The 13,935-nt window shown below is 38.2% G+C and overlaps 1 protein-coding gene across 2 annotated transcripts in view; it reads left to right on the top strand.

Annotated features, from left to right (window-relative positions):
• The window catches only part of LOC5569913 (serine-rich adhesin for platelets), a 1,178,520-nt gene that overhangs the window by 810,466 nt on the left and 354,119 nt on the right, over positions 1–13,935 (top strand). The window lies entirely within an intron of this gene.

Below are 13,935 nucleotides of genomic sequence, written 5' to 3' on the forward strand. Positions count from 1 at the left end.
GAGTAAAACCGATATTTTTTGACGATATGTTTTTCCAAAAAAAAAAAAAATTATGTTACAATACAAAACCAAGGATTTTTCCAAGAATTAGTCTCATACATTTTTAATGAATGTAACTGTCACATTTTTCAACGCAAGGCTTTAGTTGAGCAATTCTCGCTGAAACCAGGCCGCCATCGGCACCCATCGTTAGAATTCCAATTTTATGTCACTGATCGCTAGTTTTCGATAAAACTTAAGGGTGGTTCTTTCGTTTTTTTCCAAATTGGTGGACCCCTCGTACGCCAGCTAGATAAACAGTTTGCGAAAAAGCCCATTTTTTGATAAATCTTGGGTATTTCTTTACGTGATATGTCTCATATTTCCCTTGGAACACATAGCAAACTTAATGGCATCGTATAAAGAAAGAATATAGCTTTCATTTGAAGTTGAAAAAAAATTGGCGGTCATTTTGAATTTGGCCGCCATCTTGAATTTCGTTAGAAAAATTGTTTTTACACCATTAGCGCACCGCTAGTTTTGAATTCTGAGATTACCATCAGAAAGCTGAGGAAAAATTGCGTAAGATAGGGTACAGAAACTAGGTGAGCAATGGTATTTATCCTATGAAATGAACGATTTTCTATATCATGTTCTACGATTTTGACGTATATGGCGAGTGCAATCAATGCAAACATCGTTTTTGTACAATAAAGAAACAAGTTTGCAATCATTAGTGTATTATTCGAGTCAGATGAAAAATATGAGTATTATTTTGAGTGATAAAATATGGCGGCCATCTTGGATTTTGACGCCATCTTGGTTTTTTTTTTTTTTTTTTTTTTTCATTTTTACTGTTTATTTAACTTTTTACAACATTCACAAACATAACAATGTATAGTCTAACATACATAGTGTTTTTTTTTTTAATAAAATGTACCTTAATTCTAATCATTAACTAAATTCTGTTGGTGTTCAACAGATGTTAAGATAGTTTTTGAAATGTTTACAAAACAGTATGCGATTATTCCATCTATAATCTTGTATATCTTTCTTGAACATGTATAAACTTGGATTCTTATGATTTTTGACATTGTACACTATTGCTTCACATACTAACCATAATGCTGCTTTTAATCTACAATTATGTTTCCCTATTCCACGATAAAGTAGCAAATGTGGCGAAGTTATTTTAATTTTTAATCGGTTTTTGATTATGTCAGACACCCAGTTCCATATATCAGCTGTTTTTATACAATTCATAAACCGATGGACGTTATTATCTGGTTTTCCACACACATCGCATGAAAAGCTATCTATGTTAGCAAGATTGTTAAACATTTTAATTTTGTTCGGAATGATGTCATTAAATATCTCATACAATGTTGACCTAGCTGATAAACTTAAAAAGTTTTGATTGATGTTCTCCCATACTACTTCCCAATGTATTTGAGGATACTTTTTTTCAACCTTAATTTCAATATTCAGTTTAGTTAACATGTATTCATAAATTTGCTTGTTAGTTACTAGATGCGTCATATCTTTGATTTCTTTTGCTTTCTGAATAAGACGTTGTGTATTTAAACTTAGTCCTTTCAAATTGTGTGTTCTTATCAAATAGTGACTTATAGCAGTGGCACCTTTGAAAAGTAAACTTCTCACGAAAAGAGATTTACACTGAGTGTCTACATCTATTAAATTCAACCCTCCCTTAAAATAATGCAAGTATAATTGTGAGCGTTCTATTTTAAAGATTCTATGATAACCCCATAAAAAACTTCCCGTTATTTTACGTATTTGTGCAATGTGTATATTGCTGGCTGGTATGATTTGAGCAACATACCACAATTTCGAGAGAATATAGGTGTTTAAAACAACGACCTTTTCCAAAAGATTAAGTCTTCTAGACATATGAGCTTGGATTGTAGCATTTATTGCTTGAATAACTTTTCTGTAGTTGGTTTCGACTACTTTTCTATAATTGGTACCAATAAAAATACCTAAAATTTTCAATTCATCTTTTTCAGTGATCTTCTGTGGTCCTATCGCACAATTGTTAAAACGCAAAAAACCTGATTTCCTTAAATTCAGCTTTATACCAGCGAATTTAGAGAAACTTTCTAAAATTCCCATCACTGCATCAATTTCTTGGTCAGATCTAATGATCAAAGTCAAATCATCTGCGAAAGCAAGAACACGTACGAATCTGTTCAAAATCAGAATTCCTGATAAACTTTTATTTAAATGTCTTATTAATGGCTCAATGTATAACGTGAAAAGTAACATTGACAAAGGACAACCTTGTCGTACTGATTTCTCTATTTTAAAGGATTGTGTCAAAAACCCGTTTACTAAAACTTTAGAAAAGGCATTTTTGTATAGCTGCTTAATGCAGTTTACGACTTGTTGCGGTATATCAAACTTAAGCATGATTTCCCACAAACGTTCATGGCAAACCTTGTCAAAAGCTTTCTCCAGATCTAGACTGAGCAAAGCAAATTTGAATTTTTTTGACTGTTGAGCTTTAATTACAAGAGTACGAATGATGTCGAGATTATCTGTACAACTTTTGTTTTTGATACCAGCTGTTTGGCCCTCATCAATAATTTCTTCAAGACATTTCTTAAGACGGTTTGCGATAATTTTACATAAAAGCTTGTAGTCGGTGTTCAATAGACTAATTGGTCTATAATTGTTTATGTCATTCTTGTTTCCTATTTTCGGGATTAGTGTCACAATCCCATCGGAAAAACTCTCTAATGGTTTCACTGAACCGTTAAGTATTCCGTTGAAAAGCTTTAGTAGATCGGTTTTTAATGTAGTGTATTGAACTAGATAAAACTCGTAGGTGATCCCATCTGGCCCAGGTGCTTTTTTCAAAGTACAGCGTTTAATAGTATCTAGCAATTCATTTTCTGTTATGGGTTTAATAAGATCTTGTTTCGAATTTGCACTTAGAACTTTGGTTAATGAATTCAACATACAGTCAGCTGCAACATTATCATGCCTGCCAGCGAACAAATCCTTATAATGATCATAAACTATTTGCTTAGTTTCTAATTGATCACAAAGAACACCTTTATCATTTTTTAGCTGTAGCACATTAGGGTTAGATTGCATTTTAACAATTTTAGATACTTGGTAAATACCCATTTTTTCGTTCTCCAACATCGTGTTTGGTTTAAAATTGGAGCTTATGGATTTTAGGCGATTAGTTTCTATATTTATAATATCTGATTTGGTTTTTGCTAATTCATCACTCACATTTTGACCATTCATTTGTTTGATTTCTAACTGTTTCAGCTTAGCGTAACAAAGATCTTTTTGAGTTCGGTTTCGATTACTGAATTCAAAAAATTTTGATTTGTAAAATTGCCTTATCTTGTTTTTAACGTCGAAAGACCACCATTCTGCAAAATTATTATTGTACTTATTTCTGGATTTTAAACTATTATACACATTATCGAACTCTTCGGTTACGTCAGCATCTTGCAACAAGAAATTTTTAATTTTCCAGTACCCTCTCCCTACGACAGGTGACCTTAGATTGGGTTCAATTTGGTAACAGAATTGGATCGCATGGTGGTCAGAGAAAGGAATTGCATTAGTTTCAAATTTACTAATTTTTTTAAACAAATTGTTCGTTGAATAAAATCGATCGATGCGCGAAGCGGCATCATTCCTAAAAAAGGTAAATTGCTTTTTATGGCCTTTGATCTTCAGCTCAACATCCATAAGATTGAACCGATTTGTAAGGGTTTTTAAACCTCGGCAAACGTTCTTGAAGTTCCCACGTGTATCATCATTTTCCAAAATACAATTGAAATCACCGCCTACTATCGTATCGGTAGCTGCAACTTTACTCATGTGAGTAATTGTCTGAACTTCGAACAAATCATCCCGCTCTGCTTTGAACTGAGAACCAGCATGCGCGTAAATATTTACAAAATTAACACCATCAATAATCATCGAAATAATTCGCCCACATGGGCTTTTCATACAATCATGTACTTCAATGGATTTTCGTACCAGCAAGGCCGTTCCAGAGCATTTTCCATCCCGGTTTACAACGGCAAGGTGTGATGGTAAAAAAGAAAAATCGTCAAATGCGACTTCTTGTAGAAGAACTATATCCAAATCATTGGTCAAAATAAACTCTTTCAAAAGCGACTTTTTAACATCAACTCTTATAGCATTTATGTTAATTGAAGCTACTTTCCGAATTCATTTCAGAATAAATATAACGCCAAATTTTCAAAGTAATTAATCGCTATCCAAAAATCATAACAGTAAACGTTGCTGAAGTTGTCATAATAATAAAACGGAAGGTGATCCCTATTAAAGTGTAAATCGTTATCCGGGCTCATAACCTGAGACGTAGCCAAAGTTCCAATCCATAAAGCAATAGAAGTACATATCATTTTCCGATACCATGTCCATATAAACGTAGCAAAAGATTTTCAAAGCAGCCATAAAATACGAAGGAAATCCCAGCAGAAGTATAAAAACCATCCATAATCAAAACTCCAAAACCATAGCCAAAGTCATCATCACTTAAAAGTTCGCAAAAGACGGCATCCCTAATCTCAATTCTTCGACCTTGCCCTCCGATCTTTTCCCTTCGATTGAATGGGCTCGGATTCAATGATTTTTAGTGGATCACTATCCTTTTTCTGCTTCCGGCTTCTGGAAGCTCGCGTGTTACCTTCATCTTCTGTTGAAGATCCCTCATGTTGTCTTTTCGTTGCCGAGCAATCAACCTCCATGTTCGGCAGGCCGTCGCTATCGTCCGTGTCGACCGTTGCGCCAATCGTTTTGTCAGCATTCTGCGTTGCAGGAGCCTCAACCACGTGGCTCGATTCGCCTTCCTCACTGTTGCACACGGGTTCAGCCACCATTTTGGCAGCTGGAACTAGCAGCGTCATCTTACTTCCCTCAGTTCCAACGACTGGTGGCTTACTCTTCAGCATCGCAGCGAAACTAGGTGGTTGTGGCGGCGAAGACACAGAAGAGGACCCAGCAGAATCGGGCCGGCCAACTTCTGCATTTTCGACCACTTCCGTGTTCCGTTTGTTGTTCGATGTATTCCGAGGGCAGTCTGCCTTCAGATGGCCCTCCTGTTTGCACAAGAAACACTTATGCTTCACACCTTCGTAGTAGATTCTTCCTCGCCGGTTGAGAAAGAATAGAGTTGCCGGGATTTCTTTCTTGATCTCGATGTACACACCGCGGACTCCCGTAGTTAGGTCCAGTTCCAGCTGAGCTGGAAACTTTTCTCGCACCATCCGACGTACAACTCCATACTTTCCGAGCACATTATCAATCTCCTGGTCGGGAACTTCTGGCGGCAGATCAAAAATCCGGATGTATTTGCTACATCCTCCGGCGACCGACATTTTGACTTCGACCGTTTCACCACTTGAATACTGGAACACGTGATTCTCTGGATTTTGCATGAGAGCGTCTTTCATTGCTCGTTCGTTCATGAATTTGATGCAAATGCACCGTTCCTCGGAAATCTTGTAGCTGCTCTCCATTGTAAACTTATCCGCATCGAACGATTTGACGAAACGCGCCATTTCCACGACGCTAGGGCCGGGAGCACCATCCGGAAATCTGAACATCAGCGTATTCTTCACGAGACCGTCCATTGTCTAGCTATTGTTTCACTTTGTTTCCAACACAATATACAACCACTGTTAACCAGCTCTTTTGTGCAAAGCCTCCGATCTAATAGAAAGCGTCTATACTGAACGAGATCTGATCGTCAACTGGTTTAAAGTAGTAGAATGAGTTTTCACCTTGTTAGCACTCAACTTGTTGAATTTTAATGCCATCGTTACACTTACTCTTCTTCTTCTTTTTCCTGAGGTAACGTCCCTTCTAGAACAGAGCCAGCCCCTCAGCTTTAAAAACAAATTATCAATTAGGATTTTTAACGCTTATTTGCTACCTGAATGATTCTTCTGCATATCTTTGAGTTGAAAAATAGCATTAATTCTTTCATTTATTTGGCCTGAAGCCATTGATAGAAATGAACAATCAGTTGAACAGCTGAGATAAGATAAGAAAAAAAAAATCTGATTGTTTTTCTTTACGGAGGCTTCATAATTAAACATGATGGGCGCTAAGATGGTAAAAAATCATGTAACTGCTAAAAACCAAAATGGCGTCGAAATCCAAGATGGCCGCCAGAGTTCACAACCTCAAAATGATATACCTGCGTTTCGGCATTACGTCCACATTAGAACAAAGCCTGCTTCTCATCTTTCAATTTCGCTGATTTTCACATGCATGTTGGGTGGTATTCTCTGTTTGAATTAATTGCACTCGCCATATACGTCAAAATCGTAGAACATGATTAAGAAAATCGTTCATTTCATAGGGTAAATACCATTGCTCACCTAGTTTCTGTACCCTATCTTACGCAATTTTTCCTCAGCTTTCTCATGGTGATCTTAGAATTCAAAACTAGCGGTGCGCTAACAGTGGAAACACGATTTTTCTAACAAAATTCAAGATGGAGGCCAAATTCAAAATGACCGCCAATTTCTTTTAACTTCAAATGAAGACTATATCCTTTCTCTATACGATGCCACTAAGTTTACTATGTGTTCCAAGGGAACTATGAAACATATCACGTGAAGAAATATTCAAGATTTATCAAAAATGGGCTTTTTCGCAAACTGTATAGCTAGCTGGCGTACGAGGGGTCCACCAATTTGAGAAAACCGAAAGGACCACCCTTAAGCTTTATCGAAAACTAGCGATCAGTGACATAAAATTGGAATTCTAACGATGAGTGCCGATGGCGGCCTGGTTTCAGCGAGAATTGCTCAGTTCGCCTAGTGCTTGAAAGGATTTCTTCAATGTTGGTAAATATTTTTTGAGCTTCATACGATTTGTCAAGCATATACTCCATATGAAATTTGGTTAATGTTATTAACTCTTTAGGCTTCAATAACGTTCCAGATCTGTTTTTTTATTTGGGAAACATGAATAAATTACTCTGAAAACAAAATAATAATAATAACCATACAAGTTTACTGGTATAAAATAAATATTCTTCTTCTTTCTGGCATTACGTCCCAACTGGGACAAAGCCTGCTTCTCAGATTAGTGTTCTGATGAGCACTTCCACAGTTATTAACTGAGAGCTTTCTTTGCCGATTGACCATTTTTGCATGTGTATATCGTGTGGCAGGTACGAAGATACTCTATGCCCTGGGAATCGAGAAAATTTCCTTGACGAAAAGATCCTCGACCTCGAAAAATGTTTTTTTTTTATTATTTTCTGAGCAAATTTTGAGGTTTCTAAGAATGTTTCCGTATCGTCTTGAAGCAGTTAAGCGATTACTAAACAATTGACAACCATATGTATATGTCGTAAAACGGTATATAATCCGGATCGGCAAATAACTGGTACATGGCGAATACCGGTACATCTTCTCTATAAAAAAACAAATATTTCAAGCATCCCTTCTTCTTCTTCTTCTTCTTCTTCTTATTCTTATTCTTCCATTTCACCTGTGTTGGCTTGACCAAAACACAATATGCTTCCTTGACTTCAAAATTGGGGCTGTTTTGGTTTTGTAACTCATGCCGCTTAAATTTTGAGCCGGCCGTATACGACCGCGAACCATCATGAAAGCATTACGAGAACTGTTGATAAGAACAGATTCGATGGATATGGCTTGGTAATTATGGAGAAAATCTCCGTAAAATAAGCAAAACTCCTTACGACAGCCAAGTATCGATGCCAGCTGATTCCTCATCGTTTGCTAAGCGCATCGAACAACTGACTCTAGATGATTCGTCTGATGATCCGATAAACCGTTCGAGATCTTGTAACGAAACTTTCTTTTTCGAAGTATTGGATGCTGTTAACTGCTCGATTGCGCAGCCGCCGAAAAAGTTTGTAGTAGCAAATAATAAACGTGTTCAAATACTGGACAATCCTTCCACAATACCTGCCAATTTTTCTAATGGCTTTCGCACTGATGTTTCTACACCTGCAGCTTTACCTCATTGTTCAAACCGTCAGAGCAGAAATATTCTGGATGCATCGGTTTCTCCTACACGTACAGAGGGCGCAGCTAGACCGAACAATACTCTAAAAGTTGCAAGCAGAGTCCAACACTCGAACGATGTTGAGGCTTTCTACGCAACCCCTTTTGAACCTGAGCAAAGTGAATTGGAAGTAAAATCGTTTGTTGCCGACATCACTAATGCTCATCCGTCCTTGATAAAAGTGACGAAATTAGTTCCACGTGGGAGATTGCGGATCTTTCACTCGTGTCCTTCAAGATAACTGTTTGTTAAACCTATTCGAAAGTTGTTAGCGATGTCTGGTATTGGACGGATGAAATCTCTGTTCGTCCGTTTGAAGCCAACTCAAAAAACGAAACGGCCGTACGTCTTCAGAACTCGTCATGAATGACAAAATAACCACTGCAGCATCTGATCCTGATTCACCATACCTGGGACGCACAACATCAAGCACTTTGGAAGCCTCTTCGCCACCCATCATAGTCGAGAGCATGCAGCCAGCGCTCATCAGTCGTCCCAGTCCTATGTTTGGGATGGTCGAAGGGGTGTTCCAGTCTGTGTACTCAGGCAAGTACGAAGCAAATAAGAACATTACCTCTTCTGAAGACGTTCCCTCCCGCAGCGTATCTAGAATTGCCCAATCATCATTTACAACAGCCATTACTGGAGCTACAGATTTTCAGCAACAGCCGGAATGCACGTTATCATCTTGCACATTGGAAACCTTGGAGCCCCCCATCACAGTCGAGCCCATCCAGCCAGCGTTCAGCAGTCATTCCGGCCCTGTGTATGGGTCTGGCGAAAAGGTCTTCCAGTCCGTGCTATCAGGCAAGTACCAGCAACATAAGAACACTATCCGCTCTGATATCACTCCTGCCCGCAGCTGCCATGAATCGCACCTCAGCTCTCAACTTTCTACACCGGGATGCACGCCTGCTAGCTCTAAGGAAGGCCCCAATTCCCTCATCACAGTCGAGCCATTCTTGCCCCCGACCTGCAGCCATCCCGGTCCTGTGTACAGGCAAGAAGAAGGGGTCTTCCGGACGCACTTTGCAGGCAAGTACGCACACCGCCAATCAAATACGTTTGCAGCAAATTCTACCGCTTCCAGCCCCATGTATCATCAACTCCACCAATGGACGTCATCTCGAACAGAACCGGCTATCAGTACCGCCTCTGGATGTTCTACTCAGTCCCAAACTCACCAGAAAATCGTTACCAACTCGGAAGCCTCTTCAGACGTCCTGATCTACTATCAAAATGTCGGTGGTATAAATAGCTCCATATCAGACTATAAGCTAGCGTATAGTGGCGCCTGCTACGATATTTACGCTTTTACCGAAACTTGTCTGAACGATAATACCTTATCAAACCAACTGTACGACAACTCTTTCTAGGTTTATCGTCAAGATCGTTCGTCGACGAATAGTTGCAAGAGTTCTGGTGGGGGCGTCTTGTTAGCTATCCGCTCCAGCTTCAAATCACGCCTTCTGAATCCTCCGAATAATTTGGCACATGAACAATTGTGGGTTGCAGTTACAAACCTTGAAAATACTGTTTTGTTTGCGTCATCGTTAATCGACAAGCATTTGGCATCACTTGATTGGATTGTCTCGAAAATGGGCGTCAAGGATAACATCATTATTATGGGCGATTTCAATCTGCGTGGCATTACTTGGCAACGCGACTCGATCGGAACTCTTTTCCAAGATTCAACTTGTTTATCTATGTCGCTGGCAACGCGAGAGTTGCTGGATGCTTATAGCACTGTCAGACTCAAGCAGTTGAGTTCTGTCTTGAACGAGAACAATCGATCACTTGATCTGTGTTTTGCTAGCGAGGATTTGTGTCTTGATTGCTCTGTCGTGCGCGCGCCTTCGCTTTTAGTAAAAAACTGTTGGCATCACCCTCCACTGCTTATTACCATGAGAAGAGCGCCTCAACTTCACTTCGTTGACAGTGCTTTAAGTGTTTTCTACGATTTTTCGAAGGCCGATTTTTGCGGAATGAACGTCTTTCTCAGAAATGTAGATTGGACCCAGATTCTCAACGAAGTTGATGCTAATGAAGCTACTCTACACTATTGATCAGTTTGTGGCACTGAAAACACCTCGTGAACCAGTCAGACCCGCTTGGTCTAATTCACACTTGAAGCATCTAAAACGTCTGAAAAGAGCAGCACTCAGAAAGCACAGCAAGCACCGCACCGACACCACCAGAGCTGCTTATGCCGAATCAAACGCACTGTATACCAATATCAATGAACGTCTTCACGTGTGCATCTTGTGCAGATTCAAGATCGCCTCGAGTCCGACCCCAAAAGCTTTTGGCGTCATGTCAGTGACCAGCGGAACCAAACAGGTCTACCATCTTCAATGACTAACGGAGTTGATTTGGAAGCCAACTCATCAACAGAAACAGAGTAGTTTCGAGCTCAGTTCAGCAGTGTATTCACCGTCGAAATACTCACCGATCAGGACATCAGTACAACTACCCGCAATGTACCACAGCTGTCGAATCCAGGCCTTCCTGTATCAGTTACTTCCAACATGGTGATCAGTGCTATAGACAAACTAAAGTCTTCGAAAGGGTACGGTCCAGACTTCATCCCATCAGTTCTTCTTCAAAAGTGCGCTAGTTCTCTGGCGTTACCTTTAGCTATAATTTTCGATACGTCTCTGCTTACTGGCGAATTTACGGCTTGTTGGAAAGATTCATTTGTTTTTACCGTAAACAAGAACGGTTGCAGACAAAACGTTGGGAATTATCGGGGAATAGCTGCATTAAGTGCAATTTCTAAATTTTTTGAGCTTATCGTTCTCGTTAAACTTGTTCAAACATGTGCACATTATATCTCGCCTAACCAACATGGCTTCATGCCCAAACGATCAACAGCCATAAATTTAACTGTTTTAACTACCTTTGTAATTCGCGAGATACAAAAAGGTCACCAAGTAGATGCCATTTACACTGACCTGTCAGCTGCATTCGACAAAATGAATCATGAAATCGCACTTGCTATATTCGATAAGTTAGGATTCAAAAACAACTCACTCAAATGGTTACGCTCGTATCTGATCGGCCGCAGCATGTTCGTAAAAATCGGCGACCACATTTCATCACCTTTTCCGGTTACTTCTGGCGTACCTCAAGGCAGCCATCTTTGACCGTTTCTATTTTTATTATATATGAATGATGTCAATTTCATTTTGAACTGCCTAAGTCTATCATATTTATTTATTTATTTATTTCGTCAATCAAGAGTAGACTACATGTTTGCTTAATTCTATGTTGTATTATATCGTTAGTTGGGCATCATCGCACGTATTGCGCTAAATTGCGTCGAATCAAATGATAACTTTTTATAATCAGCATTTTGAAGTGATGGATGTTAAAAAAACTTAAATGTGGTCTTAAAAAAACTTAAAAATAAATACGTTTTTGGTATACCAAACAATAGTTACCAAGGAATGTTTTTTTTTGTCATTCGACCAAACGTCATTCGACTAAATGTCTTGCGACCAAATGCCCAAAAGCCATACTGAACAAATGTGAAATATATACCGTAATCCGGGGTAACATTGATCAGTTTTTAGGATATTTTTTGAATATATGATTCAAAACTGCAAATGTTCTGAGTTTTATATTTTTAAAACAAGTACTGCCACCCATAGCTTGTGACAATATACTGTATTTTGTTTTTTGAAAAATTTAAGCATGTTTACAAAAATGTTTTATGTGATTTTTTCATATAGCTGATATGGGGTAACATTGATCATCCATGTAAACAATGTTCGGTAATATTGAAAATGTCGTTACTTACTTAAATCATGGCCCCTGAAGCCGAATATGATGTCCAAACGCTTACATTTACTTCTTGAGTTATTTTAAAACTAAAAACACCTCGAACAGCAGAATACGCCTCAAGGTAGGCAATTTTCTAAGGGAATTCTACATTCATAACAGTAATTCGTTAATTTTGCCTAATTGAGCATACCTATAAAAGTTTTGACAGCGGAATCGTTTTCGGCGATGCCATTTTTAGTAAGAACCACATTTTTCATGCTTATATAGTTTGCAGAACTTATGTTAGACATGAATCTTCGGTAGTGTCATCCTTAACCATTGAAATAATTGTTTCGCAAACTTGACAAATTTACGCATAAAGTTAACGCAATTTTTCAAAAATCTTAATTTTTAATGGCTCATAAATATAAGAAAGAGAAGCAACATTCATGCCTTGGAAATGTTTCATCAATAAATGATGATAGCAACTTATTACGAGATAAGTCATTCCGATCAATGTTACCCCGCTGATCAATGATACCCCGGATTACGGTAATAAACATGTGAAATATGTATTATCGCAGCTTCCATAATTTTCTCACAAAACGAAGACCAGAAACATTCCGTCGTTATAAAAATGTCATTGTCTATCATATTACTAGATTTTATAAAAATACATGCCTTAGCTGATGGTTGGTTGGTAACCCACGCTTATACATTGAAATAAATAATACTATGCATAGATGAAATTTGTCAAATTGATTAATTCCACTTGCGTCATAGCAAAATGATTGCAGTTTGGTGAATGAAATTACTACCCTAAATTTATACATTAATCGAATTGTTGTGTTGATTTACACAAACTGAATCACTTTCATCCAGAGAATTGATTACCGTTTTTGTCGGAAAAACAGACAACGTCCGTAACATTCAAATAGTTTGACAAACTCTATTTTCCTGCTCGCAGCCGAAATAAAAACAATGTCCAAGGGAATTTCAGGGTGGATGAAAAGTTTTGCAATAAATCCAGCAACATGCGCTTGTTCTTTTCGGCTCAGGTAATCGTACGAGAGAACCGACGAGCAGCCAGGAAAATATGAACTGAGCTAAATATTTGTGAGACCAAATTGGTTGGAAATTTAATTAAAATGCACATTGAGTATGTGCTACATATTGTTCAACATTTGATGGCAGCTTATTGCCAGCAAAAATGTTGTAGATTTTGGAAATAACCACGTGGTGCGTGAAGCGGTTGTTTTACTTAATTCGAGATAATTTCTTTTTTAATCGCGAGACTGTTCGTTAATAAAATGAGACAATTCTGAAAGATTTTTCAGCTTTTTTTCGGAAGTAGGGATTGTTGTCATCTATTTATGTCGATATAGAAATATAGATGTTATGATTATTATTTCTTCATACCAAATTAACTATTACAACTTTCGGTTCTGCTCTCCCAAATGTTTCACATCTGTAAAGTTACATCAAATAGTAGTGCTGAAAACAAAAAATAAAGTAAATTATATTAACAGCTGTGTCTATTCTAGAATCTTTATGACTTTACCGCAGGATCATTCTTTTTCCAGCATGAATGATACCACAATGATCTAGAGCAGTCGTCATCGCCTTTCACTTTCAAGCACCTCAACCCCATTTTCAATGCAGGTTGTTCGAAATCTTTTGGAACAATATCCAATATCTTCATGATGTCAACTTCACTTTTCTCCGGAATCCAGTATCCTTTTTCGCGAAAAACACAATGCAAGTAGCATCCTAGCTGCTCAGTTCCTTCGTAATCCCCGTCATCCCTGAATCGTACAATCACTGAGTCTTCGATGTCTATCAGCTGATGGCATCTCTCCAGAGCAGATTTTACCAAATTTATCAAATACATAGGAGGGTAATCTGATCCCCGGAGTGCAGTTAAATTTTGAACAGCATCCCCACACGACAAAAACAGGAAGAAGAAAAACGCGAGAAGTGTCTTTCGATACATTTTATGAGCAAATGTTAACTTTGAGACGACTCAACCCGAATAGTCTGTTCAAATAGATCGTCATGATTATTTACTCGGTAAATTCAATGTGATAGGTTGTCAAAAATAATTACTTGGTGGTTGATTTT

Source organism: Aedes aegypti, chromosome 1 (assembly GCF_002204515.2).
Source record: "Aedes aegypti strain LVP_AGWG chromosome 1, AaegL5.0 Primary Assembly, whole genome shotgun sequence".
Classification (NCBI taxonomy): Eukaryota; Metazoa; Arthropoda; class Insecta; order Diptera; family Culicidae; genus Aedes; species Aedes aegypti.